The sequence below is a fragment of the Budorcas taxicolor genome, chromosome Y (assembly GCF_023091745.1).
Source record: "Budorcas taxicolor isolate Tak-1 chromosome Y, Takin1.1, whole genome shotgun sequence".
NCBI classification, from domain to species: domain Eukaryota; kingdom Metazoa; phylum Chordata; class Mammalia; order Artiodactyla; family Bovidae; genus Budorcas; species Budorcas taxicolor.
This window is the reverse complement of record NC_068936.1, coordinates 1,166,831-1,186,912: the sequence shown is the minus strand read 5'-3', so window position 1 is coordinate 1,186,912 and position 20,082 is coordinate 1,166,831. Positions and strand designations below refer to the sequence as shown.

At 38.1% G+C, this 20,082-nt stretch overlaps 1 protein-coding gene across 1 annotated transcript in view; it reads left to right on the top strand.

The window, feature by feature from the left end:
* LOC128071014 (lysine-specific demethylase 6A-like) overlaps positions 1-20,082 on the top strand; it is a 174,441-nt gene that overhangs the window by 58,116 nt on the left and 96,243 nt on the right. The gene's annotated exons all lie outside the window — the stretch shown is intronic.

Sequence of the window (20,082 nt, the reverse complement as noted above, 5' to 3'; positions counted from 1 at the left end):
TTTCATCCATGAATTCCCAGTGCCTAGTGTACCAGGTATGGTACCATTCTGTGACATATTCATGCAGCTACACAGTGCCAGATTTATTACAGTGGACTGCTTCCATTATCAAAGTGTCAGCATTTTGTCCACATTAAGATAGAAATGTACCAGGATATTGGTTTGCACTGGGGAGTCTAAAGTGACATCTGTGGAGTTACAGAATGCCTTTAATTTCATGGTAATCTACCTAGTGTTGTGTTAAAGTGAGGAATTTCACTGGAAAAGAAGTAGAGCAAGGGACCCCAGAGGTTATAAATTTCAGTGACATGCTCTTTATGATCCTGACAGAACAGTGAAGATGCCTTTTGCATGCTCAATTCCTTGAGAAAAAATTTTTTTCTCTTTTTTTCTCACTTTTGAGCAGGAGCTCCACAGTTCAGTGGCTGGCCACTCCAAAGACCTTCTCCTGTCAATACAGTAACAATTTACAGTGATATCCGAGCACCACCATTTCCTTCACCAGGAGATTTATAATGCTCTGAACTGGTGGTGTTTTTTATGATAGGTATGTTGGTCCAGCAGGCAAAGTGGAAATGGCAGTGGCACCACTGACTGTTAATGTAGTGACCCAGTTGCAACATTTTTCTTTTTTGTACCCACAACTTCATTCTGGAATGTGTTAGAGGTATTTTTTCTAGAGGAGGAATTCTTCCATAGGGGGTAAAAAATAATGATTCCTTTGAAGGGGACATCAGAATGATCAAATAGCCTTTTTCATTTTCATGCTTGTGTATCATCGATCAAGGAAGGGAATTACTTTGCTGTCTGTTTTTGTTGTTTTTTGACAAAGGAGGATAGGAATTAAAGAGGGAATACTATTAAATGGTACTGCTGTTGGGGAAAAGCTACTCAATAAAAAATTGAGCTAAATTCTAATTACAGCTGAAAAAGTAGCAATTTATAGCCAAGGAGCCCTGTGAAGATCAGCATATGATAAATTACTTAAGGAAATAATAAGTCTGTTTAGGCTAAGCCATCCTTATTAAAGATTGATTAGGTTATCACCTGGTAAATGTGGAAGATGAGAAACCTCAATTAGGTATTATAGGCATTCACATACACAGGATGAGGCACTTTTGCTATACCCAGTTAGCATTTTTGTTAAGGATGTTAGAAGGAATTAGGCAGATGTTCTTAGGAACAGTTTGAGGAATCTGAGTAAACTTTGTTTCCACTGTTGTTTAATGGTCTGAAGAGACATCTTTCTTAGAAAAATAGGTAATTTCATTTCTTGTTCTATAGTCTTTCGTACATTTAGGACAAGCTGAATCATCTGTTGAGTCAGATAGTAGAAATAACATTGTATAGTGCGAGGCAGTAAGCATTTAAGGAGGGGTACTTTATGTGAGCATAACATAAACACAAAGAGTAAGTGTTAAAAATCTAGATGCTAATGCCAGAGGACAGTTAATCAAGATTTAAAGATGCTGGACTCAAAAATAGAGTATTGACAACAGGAAAATTACATAGAACTACTAGTTGGAGTTGTGATGATACAGTTTATGACAGAGTCTGCAATAAGCACAAAGCTATTTCATTTATAATGTTATGGTAGTTTCTTTGAAATTTAGTTGATGTTACCTAGCTCTCAGAGATCTGGGTAAAATGCAGTTTTAGTTCTGCATTATTCCACATCAGAATGGAGGAAATTTGGAAACGTTTAGAGTGATAACAGGCATTGGTCCTGTCACTTCATGGCAAATAGATGGCAAAAAAGTGGAAACAATGGCTGATTTTATTTTCTTGGGTTCTATAATCACTGTGGATGGTGACTGGAGTCAGTAAATTAAAAAGATACTTGCTCATTGAGAAGAAAATCTGTGACAAATTTAGTATATTATGAAGCAGAGAATCACCTTGCTGACATAAGTTCATATAGTGAAACCTGTGGTTTTTCCAGTAGTCATGTATGGATGTGAGAGTTGGACCATAAAGAAAGCTGAGTGCCAAATAATTGATGCTTTCAAACTGTGGTGTTGGAGAAGACTGTAGAGTCTCTTTAACAGCAAGGAGATCAAACCAGTCAATCTTAAAGGAAATCAACCCTGAATACTCATCGAAAGGACTGATGGTAAAGCTGAAGTTCCAGTGTATTTGGCCACCTGATGTGAAGAGCCAGCTCACAAGAAAAGAACCTGATACTCGGAAAGATTGGAAGCAAAAGGAGAAAGGGTAACAGAGAAGGAAGTGCTTGGATAACATCACCAATTCTATGAACATGAGTTTGTTGCAAATGCTTGGAGATAGTGGAGGACAGAGGAGCCTAGTGTGCTGTAGTCTGTGGGGTTACAAAAAGTCAAACATGACTTAGAGACTGAATAGAAACAGTGTGCCAGTTATTGGAGGAATTTGTTATATGTCAAGGAGTAGCAAACATGCAAGACTGAATCCAAAATGATAGCTTTATAGTTTTCCATTGTAAATGTTTTTTTCCACCATCTGCTTTATGAGGATCAAAGTCAGTACACTTTGTTTATAAAATCAGTAGTTTCATTAAATATTGCTTGATACATAGGGGTGGTACAAGTAGTTTATTGGTCACAAATATGTTTTCAAAGTGTTTCCTGGAACTTTTCGTAAGAAATCTCAGATTAGAGAATGGCATTGAAACATGTATAATATCATATAAGAAATGAATTGCCAGTCTAGGTTCGATGCAAGATACAGGATGCTTGGGCCTGGTGCACTGGGATGACCCAGGGGGATGGTATGGGGAGTGAGATAGGAGGGTAGTTCAGGATTGGGAATATGTGTACACCCGTGGCGGATTCATGTTGATGTATGGCAAAACCAATACAATATTGAGAAGTTAAAAAAAAAAAAGAAATCTCAGATTAGATTTTAAAAGTCTCTCATATTCAAGGAAATCAAGCTAGAAACGCAACGCAGCATTTTGCCTGCAGTGTAGAGATTTGATTGAATTCTTTTTTCTAGTGTTCTCAAAATATCCTAAGGTTTCTGAGCTCTCCAGTAAGTGACCTACTCTGGTAAGCGACGCAACCTGATTAGCCAGGGTTCAGGCCATTTTTTCACAGGGAAGCAGTGGCTTCATAGTTCCAGTCTCTTGGATTATGTAATTTCAGTGCACATGTCATTCACAAACGTTCAAGTCAAAAGTTTGGTATTATAGTCTCTGTTTTCAATAGTATCATTTTCAAGGAAGAGAGGGTTTTTTTGTTTGTTTTGTTTTTTAGTTTTTATTGAATTTGTTACATTTTGCTTCTGTTTTAAGTTTTGGTTTTTTGGCTATGATCTTAGCTCCCTGATCAGGGATCAGACCCACACCCTCTGCTGCTGCTAAGTCACCAGTCATGTCAGACTGTGCGACCCCATAGATGGCAGCCCACTAGGCTCCTCTGTCCCTGGGATTCTCCAGGCAAGAATACTGGAGTGAGTTGCCATTTCCTTCTCTAATGCGTGAAAGTGATAAGTGAACACCCTCTGCATTTGAAGGTAAAGTTTCAACCAGTAGACTGCCCCACACCGCTAGACTGGAGTTTGGGAAGTCCCAGATTCTTTTTAAAACTATGCAAGTAATTCACTTCAGTTCAATTCAGTTCAGTTGCTCAGTCATGTCCAACTCTTTGTGAACCCATGCAAGTAATTAAGTTCTCATTAAAAATAAGAATACTGGGACTGTGATGCCACCACAGAGCATTCCTGCCTTTAGCTGACTTCCAGAGAAGAATCAAAGTGTAACAGTAACTGTTATTTAAAAAGATCATGGCTGAAATTCTGTTTAGACTTTATTTGATAAGGGAAGTTATTTGCATATATCTTGATATAGTAACTGGACAATGATGCCATAGACCTCTGTGAAGGTTTTGTTATTCATGGAATACTTCTATAATAATCCTTCCAGTGTAGCTGACTGTGCACTTTCCTTGGAAGGAGTAACAGTCAGTTGTATAATTACATACTGATTCGTTATGTGTGTCCAGTAGTTTTGATTAGATGGTCAGGGACATGGAAGGAATGAGACTGAAAATTGGTCAGATTTGGGGAAGAGAAGATATATTTTAACTTCTCTGAGTGAAGGAAAAAAACATAGGTATCTATGTTTCATGTAAAGTACTCACCAAAGGTTAACCTCAACTGAGAATCATTTTAATAATGGATATAATGACTGACTATCTAAATAGCAGTCAGGCTCTTTTCCTGGTCAACTGTGTCATCACCCATTGGGCTAATGAGTAATTTGAACACAGTGGCAAGGTTATAGGCTATACACTGATCTCAGCAACATGGATTTCATTCATCAAAACTGTTCTGCCTATGGCCACTGAATGTCCAGCTTGTGAACAGCAGGGATCAAGAGTGAATTCCCCACGTGGCACCATTTTCCAAGAGATCAGCAAGTTATCTGATGATGAATTGATGACACTGAACAGTCTCCACCATGGAAGGAGAGCATTTTGTTATTAATAGAAGAGATGCATAACATTGTATAAAATGTATGGTGTACATCATAATGACTGAATGAATTTCATATATATACAAATATGTGCATATGTATTTATTTGTATAGTGTAATGATAACCAAAATAAATTTGGCTAACATCCATCACCTCATATAGCTAAAATTTTTTTCTGTAAGAATATTAAAAATACAGTTTCTCAGTGATACTCAAGTATATGGCAGAGTATTGATTACAGGCATTACATCCCCATGATTTATTTATTACTAGAATTTTTAACTTTTTGTTTACCTTCATTCAGTTACTTCCACTCTTCTGTTGCAAACACCAGTTTGTTCTGTGAGTTTGTTTTTTTAAGAATTCCACATGTAAGTGAGATAACATATTATGTGTTTATTTCTGAATGGTTTTGCTTACTATAATACCCTCAAGATCATTCATGTTGTAGCAAATTGGAGAGTTTTCTTCTTTTCTGTAGTCAAGTAGTATTCTGTTTATCTGTGTGTATGTATCACATTTTCTTCATCCATCCATGGACACTTAAGTTGTTTCTGTATCTTGGCTATTATAAATAATGGTATGTAATGAAACCTTGTGAGGTAGATATTTTGTCAGCTAATAACTAAGGTTTTTATTTAACTATATACCCCAAATGAAATGCTATTCATGTAGTAATTGTATTTTTAATTTTTTGAGGATCCTCCATGCTATTTAACATAGTGATTATACAAATTTATATTCTCAGTAGCAGTATACAGTTCAGTTCAGTCATTCAGTCATGTCTGACTCTCTGTGACCCCATGGACGGCCATATGCCAGGCCTCCCTGTCCATCACCAACTTCCAGAGCTTACTCAAACTCATGTCCATTGAATCAATGATGCCATCCAACCATAAAGTCCTCTGTCATCCCCTTCTGCCAACCTTAATCTTTCCCAGCATCAGGCTCTTTTCCCATGAGTCAACTCTTCACATCAGGTGGCCGAAGTATTGGAGCTTCAGCTTCATCAGTCCTTCCAATGAATGTTCAGGACTGATTTTCTTTAGGATAGACTGATTGGATCTGCTTTCAGTCCAGGGTACTTTCAAGAATCTTCTCCAACACCATAGTTCAAAAGCATAAATTCTTTGGTGCTCAGCTTACTTTATAGTCCAAGATTCACATCCATACATGACTCCTGGAAAAACTGTAGCTTTGACTGGATGGACTTTTGTTGGCAAAGGAAAGTCTCTACTTTTTAATATGCCATCTAGGTTGGTCATAGCTTTTCTTCCAAGGAGTAGGTGTCTTTAAATTTCATGACTGCAGACACCATCTGCAGTGCTTTTGGAGCCCCCCAAAATAAAGCCTCTCAGTGCTTCCATTGTTTCCCCATCTGTTTACCATGAAATGATGGGACTGGATGCCATGATCTTAGTTTTCTGAATGTTGAGCTTTAAGCCAAGTGTTTCACTCTTCTCTTTCACTTTCATCAGGAGGCGCTTTAGTTTTTCTTCGCTTTCTTTCATAAGGGTGGTGTTATTTCACCCAGCAATCTTGATTACAGCTTGTGCTTCATCCAGCTGGGAATTTCACATGATATACTCTGCACAAAAGTTAAGTAAACAAGGTAACAATATACAGGCTTGATGTACTCCGTTCCAGCTTCAGAACCAGTCTGTCCTTCCATGTTCAGTTTTAACTGTTGCTTCTTATTCTTAGGAGGCAGGTCAGGTGATATGGTATTCCCATCTCCTGAAGAATTTTCCACAGTTTGTTGTGATCCATACAGTCCAAGGCTTTGGCATAGTCAATAAAAAAGAAGTACATGTTTTTCTGGAACTCTTTTGCTTTTTCTATGATCCAGTGGAAGCTGGCAGTTTGATCTCTGGTTCCTCTGCCTTTTCTAAATCCAGCTTGAACATCTGGAAGTTCATGGTTCATGTGTTGTTGAAGCCTGGCTAAGAGAATTTTCAGCATTACTTTGTTATTGTGTGAGATGAGTGCAGTTATGTGGTGGTTTAGGCTTTGACTTTCTTTGGGATTGGAATGAAAACTGACCTTTTCCAGTCTTCTGGCCACTGCTGAGTTTTCTAAGCTGGCATATTGAGTGCAGCACTTCCACAGCATCATCTTTCAGGATTTGAAATAGTTCAACTGGAATTCCATCACCTCCACTAGCTTTTTTCACAGTGATGTTTCCTAAAGCCCACCTGCACGTATCGCAGATGAGAAGTGTTATCTCAAGTCCTCTCAATTGGAAGATGGATTCTTTAACTGCTGGACCAACAGGGGAGTTCTTGGGAGTAGTATTTCTGGTTTTCTTTCAGTGTTTTGTTTATATTATCCCATTCTTTTCTTATCTGCCAAGGTTTTGATGGTACATCTGCTTATAGTCTTGTGTAAGATAACGTCGCTTTTCTCATGGTGCTTTAGAAATTCTTCTTATCTTTGACTTTAACAATTATAACATGTGTTGGTGTGATTCTCTTGAGGTAACCTACTTAAAGTACTTTATCCCTGTCTCAGTTTTGTCTGTCTCTTTGTGACCACATGAACTGTAGTCCTCCAGGCTCCTGTGTCCATGGAATTCTCCAGGCAAGAATACGGGGGTCGGTAGACCTTGCTTTCTCTAGGATATCTTCTTAAACCAGGTCTCCTGTATTGCAGGCGGTTTCTTTATCATCTAAACCCCCAGGGAAGCCTTTTAGGACTTAGCAATTTGATATTCATTTTTCTCCCAAGATATGGAAGGTTTTTTCTTTTACAGGTACTTTTCTCTCCCTTTGTCTTCCATTTCTGGGATTCACAAAATGTGTATATAGTTTCCTTTTGATGATGGGTGTTAAGTCCTATTGGTTTTTTTAATTTACCTTTTTTTGTTTTTGCTCCTCTAGCCTAATAATTTCAAATTACTCTCTTCTGGTTGCTGATTCTGTCTTCTGCTTGGTTGTATTTGATCTTGAAATTCTCTAACTCTTCAGTTCATTTATTGACTTCTTCACTAAAAGACCCTTAAAATAATTCATATGTTTTTTGAAGAATTATACATGTATTGTACAAATTGTGAACAGCATTTATGTCATATCTGAAACTAATCAAAATGGATTATTAAGGGAAAAGAGAGTCATTTAACAATATGTTAATTATACTCTTTTGAATTTTCAGATTACCTGTGAAAGCTTGAAATTAATTCTTTCTGTGCTTATATGATCCTTTATCATTATTTTCAAAAATTTATATTTTCAAGTAGAGTATAATTGCTTTACAATATTGTGTTGGTTTCTGCCATTGCTCAGCATGAATCAGCCATAGGTATACATACATCTGTTTCTTTGTTGAGTTTTTCATTTTGTTCTTTTTTGTTTTTTTGTGTTTCATTTTGTGGTCTTACTATGTGTTATTCCAGTTTAATAAAAGCATAAGAAACTTCTGGTCTTTGTCATATAGTTGACAGTCTGTTTTTCTGTGGTCAATTATTGAAGTTTAAATAGTCTTTGGTGATGTGAGTTTTATCTGATTCTTCATAATTGCTGTACCTTGCTAGTGGTATTTGCATATTTAAATTGTGATCTCCTCTTTTGTACTTCTCAGATTTTCCTGGGCAGAGACAGCCCTTCATGTATTACCTCAACTTGGGTTTAATTCAGTTCAGTTTATAGTCTTCTTGGGCAAGTGAGGCTTACAATGAGGCAGTGAGGGTTGATTTTTTTTTTTTTTTCTTGTTCAGCTATTATGTACCTCTGAGATCAGGAGGTCAGTCCCTGTCTGAATAGGAATTGGTTAGGAGTGTGCTCACTTGGTTTTCTGTATATGATTGACTTTAGAGTTGCCACCTTAGTTGCATTGATTCTCTTGCAGGCTTACTGATAGCATGGGACATGTTCCTATACTCGGTTTTTGGATGGGTCCTCAGTTTGCTACCTTGCCTGATCAGGGTCGTGGAATGGTTTCCTTGGCTGTTAGATCTTGATGCTTGGGCTCTCTTAACATGACAGAGTTGCTCACCAACTTCTTGGCCAGATACGACTGCTGTGTTGGTTACCTCGATGGGCTTTGCCGGGGGCTGTGTGCTCAGGTGCCATTGTAAGTGGGCCTGTAGGACCCTAGATATTGTGTTTAGACTTTGTGATTAGATGACACTAGAGCTGTACAGAACAGTATCTGGCACTTTAGAGCCTGCTTCTTAGCTCAGACTGGGCTTATATGCCTCATATAACTGATAGTACTTGGCACTAGATTCCCTGGTCGGTTGGGGCCAACAGCTACTCCTTCTAGTATTGCTCAATCTTTGCTCAGATGCTGTTGTAAGTACTGTTGTTGGATGGACTGTGCAGCTTCCCAGATTCTGTGATTGGGTTTGCTGATTGGTTTGTGCTACAGGATGGAGAAGCCATTCAGTGAACTAACCATGGGTTGCCAGTGTAGAAAATAAAAAGGCTTCAAAGCTGGTAATGCTAATTGTTTGGGGTCCAGTATCAGGCAGAATTGTGCACTGAGTTAATTCTTCAGATGTGCCTTTGCAGTGGCTCTGTAGAATCATAGAGTCACTGTCTGGGCTCTCTACTTGTCATTTCTGCAAGGAAAACTTGGTCTCCCATGATAGGAGTGCTAGTAGATCTCAGTTACATTATAATCCCAAGTGGTTAAGCAGTGCATCTTCTTCCTGCAGTCGCCATAAAACTTCACTGGGTTGCTCTGAGTGTCATTCACAAGGCTGGGGAAGCTGAATATCCATCTTGGATTCTCCTTTGCTCACTGTAGAAACTGTAGACCTAGTAGATCTTTCTTGGTGTGTTGGTGTGCTCACTTGGGAGACAGACAGTATCAGTTCAGTTCAGTTCAGTCACTCCGTTGTGTCCAACTCTGACCCTATTAATTGCAGCACACAGGCCTTCCTATCTATCACCAACTCCCGGGATTCATTCAAACTCACGTCCATCAAGTCGGTGATGCCATCCAGCCATCTCATCCTCTGTCGTCCCCTTCTCCTCCTACCCCCCGTCCCTCCTAGTATCAGAGTCTTTTCCAGTGAGTCAGTTCTTCCCATCAGGTGGCCAAAGTACTGGAGTTTCAGCATTAGCATCAGTCCTTCCAAGGACTGATCTCCTTTAGAATGGACTGGTTGGATCTCCTTGCAGTCCAAGGGACTCTCAAGAGTCTTCTCCAACACTACAGTTCAAAAGCATCAATTCTATGGCGCTCAGCTTTCTTCACAGTCCAACTCTCATATCCATACGTGACTGCTGGAAAAACCATAAGTCTTGACTAGACAGACCTTTGTTGACAAAATAATGTCTCTGCTTTTTAATATGCTGTCTAGGTTGGTCATAACTTTCCTTCCAAGGAGTAAGCGTCTTTTAATTTCATGCTGTAGTCACCATCTGCAGTGACTTTGGAGCCCAGAAAAATAAAGTCAGCCACTGTTCCCACTGTTTCCCCATCTGTTTCCCATGAAGTGATGGGACTCGATGCCATGATCTTCGTTTTCTGAATGTTGAGCTTTAAGCCAACTTTCTCACTCTCCTCTTTGACTTTCATCAAGAGGCTTTTTAGTTCCTCTTCACTTTCTGCCACAAGGGTGGTATCATCTGCATATCTGAGGTTATTGATGTTTCTCCCGGCAATCTAGATTCCAGCTTGTGTTTCTTCCAGCCCGGCATTTCTCATGATGTACTCTGCATAGAAGTTAAATAAGCAGGGTGACAATATACAGCCTTGATGTAGTCCTTTTCCTATTTGGAACCAGTCTGTTGTTCCATGTCCAGTTCTAACTGTTGCTTATAATCTGAATAAAAATGTCCCTCTTACCCTCCTTAGGCGTTCTTTTATGTTTCAGTTTCAAGAATCCTCTTCAGTGTTAGCCCCATATTCTGGGATTTTTACAGTGTTGTCTTGTCTGGGTTATTTACTAGTTGGGACTGAAGTTGAGAAAAACTTGTGTTGACATCATGATGGTATCTCGTCAGCACCATTTACTATTACTCTGAATGACCGGCTACCAGTTTTAGCTTCCTTTCCGCATGACTTTATGCTTTCCTTGGAAAGAGATGAGGTGTTAGTTTCAGAAGGAGGATTGCTTTCACTTGTAGACATATCACCAGTGATTACATTAAACTGAAAGTTAAGAGTGCTTCCTTGTAAATTGGACATGTTGTATACATTACAGTGAGTCAGCAGACAAAGGAATTTCTCTTCTGGCTTTCCTGATTCATTCTGACAAGCAGGAAGGGGAACTTGAAATACTGTTTCATAATGGCCAGAAAGTAGAGCATTGCATAATGTCCATACAGGAAATTCCTGAGGACATCTGTTAGTACAGCGTGCCTTGTAATTTGAGGATACTGGAAAATTGAAACAACCCAATCCAGACAAAAGTATACTAGTAATGGCCCAGATCCTTATGGACTGAAGCTTTGTATCACTAGGTAAAGAAATATGACCAGTTGAAATACTCGCTGATCAGGTAGTTTACAATCCCTCACCCTAACCCTACTGAGAAAGACTGAAGGCAAAAGAAGGAGTGGCATAGGATAAGATGGTTGGATGACATCACTGACTTGATGAACAAAAATTTGAGGAGATAGGACAGGGAAGCTTGTGGTGCTGCAGACCGTGGGGTTGCAGAGTCATGCCTGAGTGACTGAACAATGACCTCCAGCCTCTACCCCTGGAGTTCTGCTTAGACTTCGAACTTAGTGTATGAGGTTCTGTTTTTCTGGAGATCCTTTAACTGTAACATTATGTTACCCTTGCAAATGAAGTGTGCAAATCTTATTACAATATATGTTATTTTAGTCTTTTAAAAGAATGTCTTTATTTTTATTGTAACTAGATTTCAGCAGACGTTTGATAAGATACACTTGCCACCATTATATATTTTTTAAAGAATTCAAGTTCAGGAGTTGTTGATTATGGAGTTTGGCCAAGGTTTTTTTGTGGACTTGATAATAAACTTTAACTTTAATTGGCTATACTTGTTTCTGCCATGGACTTCTTTTTTTTTTATAAATAAGCTTGTATAACTATTGTTAGCCCTGTAGTCATATATACAAAATCTGCAACTATGTTTACAAAGTACAGTTTGCATATTGCAGCATCCAGTATATCTATTCACAAATGCATGATTCTTTTTCCTTTTCTTTGAGAAGTTAAGAAAAAACCTTGGCATTGTTCTCTTTCTCTTTAAGAAATATGTTGCTTGATCTTTTTTTTTATTTAACATTTAACTTCATATTGAGTATAGTTGATTAACGATGTTGTGATGGTTTTAGATGTGAAACAAAATGATATACCTTTATCCATTCTTTTTCAGATTTTTTTTTCCCATTTAGGTTATTATTAAATATTGAGTGGTGTTCCATGTTCTGTACAGTATGACCTTGTTGGTTATTCCTTTTATTTTTTTCTTTTACCAACTAAAAAAGTAGCTTTTACCAGCTTAAAAAAGTAACTAGTTTTATTGATTCATTTATTTTTAATTTATTAATTAAGTGGGCTGCCTTGGGTCTTAGTTGCCTTATGTGGAATCATTCTTACATTGTTTAGATCTATCGCTGTGACATGTGGGCTTAGTTGCAAGTGGTGCTCAGGCTTAAGTCCTGTCCATTTTAAATACAGCAGTGTGTCCATGTCAATTCCAAACTCCTCACCATTCCTTCATGATAACCATCAGTTCCTTCTCTGTCTGTGAGACTGTTTGTGTCTTGTAAATAAGTTCATTTGTATCATTCCCCTCCCCACCCCTCCCCACCCCCAAATTCCCTACATAAGTCATATTACATGGTATTTCTTTTTCTAAGTGTTGTTTGACTTGCTTCACTCAGTGTAACACTCGCTAGGTCCATCTGTGTTGTTGCAAATGACATTATTTTGTCCTTTTTTATGACTGATATTTATACCACATATCCTTTATACATTCCTCTATTGGTGGACATTTAGGTTGTTTGCATATTTTGACTATTGGTTTGGATAATGTTTTTCTCTGGATAAACTCCAGGAGTGGGATTGCAGGGTCATATGGTGGCTCTATTTTTAGTTTTTAAGGAACTGCCATACTGTCCCCCATAGAGGCTTTGCCAGTTAACATTCCCATCAGTAGTGTAGAAGGATTCCATTTTTTTCCACACACTCTCCACCATTTGTTATTTTTGATGCTGTCCATTTGACTAATGTCAAATGATATCTGCTTGTACTTTTGATTTGCATTTTTCTAATAACAGCAATGGCAAGGACCTAACAGAAGCAGAAGAAATTAAGAAGATGTGGCAAGAATATGCAGAAGAAGTATATAAAAAGGTCTTAATGATCTGGATAACGATGATGTAGTCACTCATCTAGAGCCAGACATCCTGGAGTGTGAAGTCAGTTGGGCCTTAGAAAGTCAAGTGGGCCTTTGGAGGAAAATAGGGCAAGAGAGGGTGAGATGGTTGGGTGGCATCAATGCCTGAATGGACCTGAGGTTGAGCAAACTCTGAGAAATAGTGAAAGACAGGGAAGCCTAGCATGGTGCGGTTCACGGGGTCACAAAGAGTTGGACATAACTTAGCAACCAGATGACAACAACAACGTAGTTAATGATGTTAACTAATTGGGTTTTCATGTGTTTCTTAGTCTTCTGTGTGACTTCTTTGGAGGTTTATTTAGATCTTCCAATTTTTTGATTGGGTTGTTTCTTTTGATAATATTAAGACATGAGATGTTTTTAAATTTTGGAGATCAGTCCCTTGTTGGTCACAAGTGTTTACAAATATTTTCTCCTGTTCTGTGGGTTATGTTTTCATGTTTTTCCCCTGTGCAAAAGCATTTAATTTGATTCCATTTGCTTGTTTTTGTTTTAAATTCTGTTACTCTAGGAGACAGAGTGAAAAGGGTTTGCTGTGATTTTTGTCAGAACATTTTGCCTGTGTTTTTCTATAAGAATTTTGAGTATCCAGTTTCACATTTAGGTCTTTAATCTATTTTGAGTTGTTTTTGTGAATGGTGTTAAAGAATATTCTAATTTCATTTTCATTTTAATCTAAAGGGAAGTCCTGGATTTTTGTGCTTTCATTTTCAGTTATCCTCAGGTAATTTTTTAGTAATCCATTTGTTAGTATCATATGATGTAGCCTACATGTATTGTGTTTTGTTGTTGTTTTTTTTTAAGATTTTTTTCTAATGTTAAAGAGTTGTGGTTGAAAAAGATGTATGATAAGAATTGGGTTTTCTTAAATTTATCGAAGATTGCCTTGTGTCCCAGTATCTGGTCAATCCTGGAGAATATGCCATGTGCACGTGAAAAGACTGTTGAATTTTGGATGGGATGCTGTATAAGTGACAATCAGGTCTATCAAATGGGTCTTTTCAGGATTGTATTTCCTTATTTATTTGCTGTCTCAGTGATCTATTGATTGATAAAAGTGGATGTTAAAGTCCTTCTCATGTTGTTTTTTTTTCCTTTTTGTCTTTTAATATTTAGCTTGTATATTGAGGTGCTTTTATGTTGACTGCATATATATTTACAGTGGTTCTATCTTCTTGGATTGAGAAGATCCCTTGATAATTATGTAATGTCCTTTTTTGTCTCCTGTAAGTCTTTAAGTTCTTTTTTGTCTGATATGAGTATTGCTGCGCCTGCTTTCTTTTGATTTCATTTGTATAGACTACTTTCTCCCACCATCTCATTTTCAGTCTGTATGTGTCCTTAAGTCTGTAGTGGATTTCTTTAAGGCAGCATATATAGAGATTTGTTTCTGCAGCCATTCAGGTAGTGTTTGTGTTTTGGCTGGAGAATTTAATACAGGACATTTAAGAAAATTATTGACATGGATGTTCTATTACCATTTTCTTACTTGTTTTTGTTGGTCTTTTTCTTTTGTTCTCTTACCTTTTGATAACCATATTTATTTTTGTGTTTGTGTTGCTTTTTCTTGTGTGTGTGTGTGTAAATATGGTGGTTTTGGGGTTTGCTGTTTCTGTAAGATTTTGGTAAAGTGGTATGTATATGGTTGTTTTAAGTTGCTGGTCTCTTGCCAACAGGAGTTTTTTTAACATTTGTTTTTAGGCTGGTCTGGTAGTGCTGTATTCTCATAGCTTGTCTTGGAAGCTTTTTTATTTTTTTCATCAAATCTGGATGAGTGCCTTGCTTGGTAAAATATCCTTGGTTGTAGCTTCTTCATTTTCATCTCTTTAAATATATTGTGCTATTCCCTTTTGGGCTGAGAAATCAACTGATAACCTATGGGAGTTCCCTTGTATGTTATTTGTTGTTGTTCCTTTGTTAATTTTAATATTTTTTCCTTTGTCTTTAAGCATTGGTAATTTGATTACTGTGTGTCTTGGGGTATTTATCCTTAGGTTTATCCTGCCTAGGACTCTGCACTTCCTGGACTTGGGTCACTGTTACCTTTCTCTTCTTGTTCTGGAACCCATATCATGTGAATGTTGGTACTTCTTAATGTTGTCTTAGAAGTTTCTTAGAATATTGTTATGTATTTCCATTCTTTTTTCTTTATTCTGTTTCATGGCACCGAATTCAACTGTTGTCTCCCAGGTCACTTTTGTGTTTTACCTAAGTTATTCTGCTTCTGACTTCTGCTACTGGTTTTTTTTTTTTTCATTTCTTTAAACATTTCTTACTTCTTCTCAACCCTTGCCTCAAAGCTTTTTTTGAGATCCTGTTATTTCTGAATTCACTCTGATCAGGGCTGTGCTCAGTGTAACTTTAAAATCCACTTATCTGCTGATAGGTAGGGCTGGGACTCTGTCCCCTCCTCCTTGGTTATTTGGCTTGAAGTAATCCAGCACTGGATCCTTCCAGAGTTTGCTCAAACTCATGTCCATTGAGTCAGTGATGCCATCCAAACATCCCCATATCTTCTTGCCCTCAACTTTCCCAGCCTTAGGGCCTTTTCTAATGAGTTGCCTCTTTGTATCCAGTGCTCAAAATATTGGAACTTCAGCTTTAGCATCAGTCCCTCCAATGAATATTCAGCACTGATTTCTTCTAGGATTGACTGGTTTGATTTCCTTGCAGTCCATGGGACTTTAAAGAGTTCTTTATCATCACAGTCCAAAAATATCAATTCTTTGGCTTTCAGCCTTTTTGGTCCAGCTGTCACATACATACATGACTATGGGAAAAACCATAGCTTTGACTAGCTTTGTCAGCAAAGTAATGTCTTTCCTTTTTAACGCACTGTCTAGGTCTGTCATTGTTTTTCTTCAAAGGAGCAAGCATCTTTTAATTTCATGGCTGCAGTTACCATCTGCAGTAATGTTGGGGCCCAAAGAGAGTCTGTCACTGTTTCCATTGTTGCCTGTCTATTTGCCATGAAGTGATGGGACTGGATGCCATAGTCTTAGTTTTTGAATGTTGTTTTAAGCCAGCTTTTTCACTCTCCTCTTTCACCTTCATCAAGACACTCTTTATTTCCTCTTCAATTTCTGCCATAAGGGTGGTGTCATCTGCATATCTGAGGTTATTGATATTTTTCCTCGCAGTCTTCATTCCAGCTTGTGCTTCATCCAGCTGGGGATTTCTGATGATGTACTCTACATATAAGTTAAATAAGCAGGGTGACAATGTACACACTTGACCTACTCCTTTCCCGGTTTGGAACTAGTCTGTTCTTCCATGTTCAGTTCTAACTGTGGCTTCTTAACCTGCATACGGGTTTCTTGAGAGACTCGTAAGGTGGTCTGGTATTTCCTTCTCTTTAAAAATTTTCCACAGTTTGTTGCAATCCACATAGTCAAAGGCTTTAGCATACTTAGTTAAAGCAGAAGTAGGTGTTTTTCTGAAACTCTCTTTGTCCCTATGATCCCACCTGATATTGGCAATTGGATCTCTGGTTCTTCTGCCATTTGTTAAGTCCAGCTTGAACATCTGGAAGTTTTCAGTTCACCTACTGTAGATGCCTAGCTTGGAGAATTTTGAGCATTACTTTGCTACCATGTTAAATGAGTGCAATATTGTGGTAGTTTGAGCATTCTTTGGCATTGCCTTTCTTTGTGACTGGAATGAAAACTGACCTTTTCCAGTCCTGTGGCCACTGCTGAGTTTTCCAGATTTGCTGGCATATTGAGTGTAGCACTTTCACAGAGTCATCTTTTAGGATTTGACATAGCTTAACTGGAATTCCATCACCTCTGCTAGCTTTGTTCATAGTGATGCTTCCTAAAGCCCGCTTGACTTCACACTCCAAGATGTCTGGCTTCAGGTGAGTGATCACACCATCGTGGTACTCTTGCCACCTCTTCTTAATATCTTCTGCTTCTGTTTGGTCATACTCGTTCTGTCCTTTATTGAGCCCATCTTTGCATGAAATTTTCCCTTGGTATCTCCAATTCTCTTGAAGAGATCTCTAGTCTTTCCCATTCTGTTGCTTTCCTCTATCTCTTTCCATTGACCACTGAGGAAGGCATCTTATCTCTCCTTGCTATTCTTTGGAACTCTGCATTCAATAGATATATCTGCCCTTTTCTCCTTTTCCTTTCATTTCTCTTCTTTTCTCAGCTATTTGTAAGGTCTCTTCAAACAACCATTTTGCCTTTTTGCGTTTCTTTTTCTTGGGGATGGTTTTGATCATTGCTTCCTGTGTACAGTGTTATGACTCTCTGTCCATAGTTCTTCAGGTACAGTGTCTATCACATCTCATCCCTTACATCTATTTGTCACTTCCACTGTGTAATCATAAGGGATTTTAGGTCATACCTGAGTGGCCTGGTGGTTTTCACTACATTTTTTCAAGTCTGAATTTTGCAATAAGGAGTTCATGATATGAGCCCCAGTCAGCTCCTGCTTTTGTTTTTCTCTTTTTCTGACTGTATAGAACTTCTGCATCTTTGGCTGTGAAGAAAATAATCAAACTGATTTTGGTATTGGCCGTCTGGTGATGTCGATGTGTAGAGTCGTCTCTTGTGTTGTTGAAAGAGGGTGTTTGCTATGACTGTATTCTCTTGGCAAAACTGTTAGCTTTTTACCTGCTTCATTTTGTACTCCTAGTCCTAACTTGCCTGTTACTCCAAGTATCTCCTGAGTTCCTGCTTCTGCATTCACTCCCCTGTGATGATAAGGACATCTTTTTTTGGTGTGAGTTCTAGAAGGTCTTGTAGGTGTTTATAGGACTGTTTAGCTTCTTTCGCATCAGTGGTTGGGCAAAGACTTAGATTGCTGCAATATTGATGGTTTGTCTTACAAATGAACTGAGAGCATTCTGTCATCTTTGAGATTGCACCCAAGTACTGCATTTCAGACTCTTGTTTACTATGAAGGCTGCTCCATTTCTTATAAGGGATTGTTGCTCATAGTAGTAGACATAATGGTCATTTGAATTAAACTCACCCATCCCAGTCCATTTTAGTTCACCGATTCCTAAAATGTCAATGTTCACTCTTGCCATCTCCTGTTTGACAACTTCCAATTTACCTTGATTCGTGGACCTAATATTCCAGGTTCCTATGCAATATTGTTCTTTACAGTATTGGACTTTATTTTCACCACTAGGCACATCCACAACTGGCCATTGTTTTTGCTGTGTCTCAGCCTCTTCATTCCTTCTGAAGCTATTTCTCAACTCTTCTCCAGGAATATATTGGTCACCTACCCACCTGGAAAGTTCATCTTTCAGTGTCATATCTTTTTGCCATTTCATACTGATTCTGAAGTTCACAAGACAAAAATGGTGAAGTAGTTTGCCATTCCTTTCTGCAGTGGACCACATTTTGTCAGATCTCTCCACTGTGACTCGTCCATCGTGGATGGCCCTACACAGCATGGCTCGGTTTTGTTGAGTTATACAAGGCTGTTATCCAAGTAATGAGTTCGGTTAGTTTTCTGTGATTCTGGTTTTCATTATGCCTGCTCGCTTATGGATGAGGATAAAAACCAGACCACTACAGTCAATCAGATATTGCACTAAAGTGAATGATACTAATTTTCTTTTATTTTTTAGTGCTTAAAAAAGTTATATTTACACTGTACTGTAGTTTTATTGAGTGTGCAGTAACATGTCTTGAAAAAAAAATGTACAAGGATGCCCCTGGAGGTGCAGTGATTAAAAGTCTGCCTACCGATGCAGGGAACATGCATTTGATTCCCGGTCCAGGAAGATCCCACATGTGGAGGGTCAGCTAAGCTTGTGTGCAAAACTGTTGGGCCTCTGCTCTCTAGAGCCCATGTTCTGCAGCAAGAGAAGCCATAGCAGTGAGAAGCCTTCCCACTATACCAGAAGTAGTCCTGACTCACCACAACTGGAGAAAGCCCAGGTAGCAAGAGACTTAGTGCATTCAAAAATAAATTAAGAAAAAGTACACACATTTATTTTAAAATACTTATATTGTAAATCAAGCATGCTGCTGCTGCTGCTGCTAAGTCACTTCAGTCGTGTCTGACCCTGTGCAACCCCATAGACAGCAGCCCACCAGGCTCCACCACCCCTGGGATTCTCCAGGCAAGAACACTGGAGTGGGTTGCCATTTCCTTCTCCAGTGCATGAAAGTGAAACGTGAAAGTGAAGTCGCTCAGTTGTGTCTGACTCTTTACTTCAACAAAATTCTTAAAAACAAGTAAATTCTACAACACAGCAAAAAATAAAAGTCAAGTAAAAGTTAGAAAAATAAGATATAAATATTTAGTTGCTAAAAAATGTTGTATTTTGAGCCTTCAGTGTCTGATAATCTTTTTTTGGTGGAGTGTGTTTTCTTGATGTTGATGTCTCCTAACTGATCATTATGTTTGCTGAAGATTAGGATTGGTGTGGCTGTTTCTTAGTTCCACAGTGAATTTTTCAACATTGACTCATTTCACAAGTAGTTTTTCAGTAGTACAAATGTTGCTTGATAGCACTGTTTTACCCACACTAGAATATTCAAAATTGTAGTCATTTTGCTACTCAGAATGATTCTGCTTTTGCTTTAACAGCTAAGTTTATGTAATATTCTAAATCCTTTTTTTAAATTTCAGTAGTCTTCTCAGCATTTTCATTAGGAGTGTATTCCATTTCAAGAAGGAGTTTCCTTTGTTCATCTGTAAAGAGGAACCTCTCATCTGTTAAGGTTTTATCATAAATTACAATGATTCAGTATCTCTTCAGGCTCTATTTCTGATTCTATTTCTCTTGCTGTTTCCTTCTTATTGGCATTATTTCCTGAACTGAAGCGTTGAACTTTTCAAAGTCATCTGTAAAGGTTGACATCAGTTTCCTGTAATTTTTATATTTTAAGCTCTTTCCATGAATCTTGAATGTTACAACATTTGGAAAATATCTTCCAATCTGTAGAATTTTTTTGTTTTTAATTATTTCTTTTGGTAGAAGTTTTCATGTTTTATCTAATTCTATTTGTGGATATTTTATTTTGCTGTTGTGCTATGTACAAGAATTTGATTAGACCCAAGTTGGGGAGCTTCTTCCCTATATTTTCTTCAAGGAAGGTTTATGGTATAAGCCTTTGTGTGTTAGGTCTTAATCCATTTTAAGTTACTTTTTGTGAGTAGTGTTTGTTAGCCTCTCAACTGTGTCCAACTCTTTGCAATGCCTTGGACCGTAGCTCACCTGGATCTTCTGTCCATGGGATTCTGCAGCAAGAATACTGGATTGTATTGCTGTTCCCTTCACCAAGTATAAGAAAAGAGTCCAATTTTAGCAGTTTTGCGTGGGTT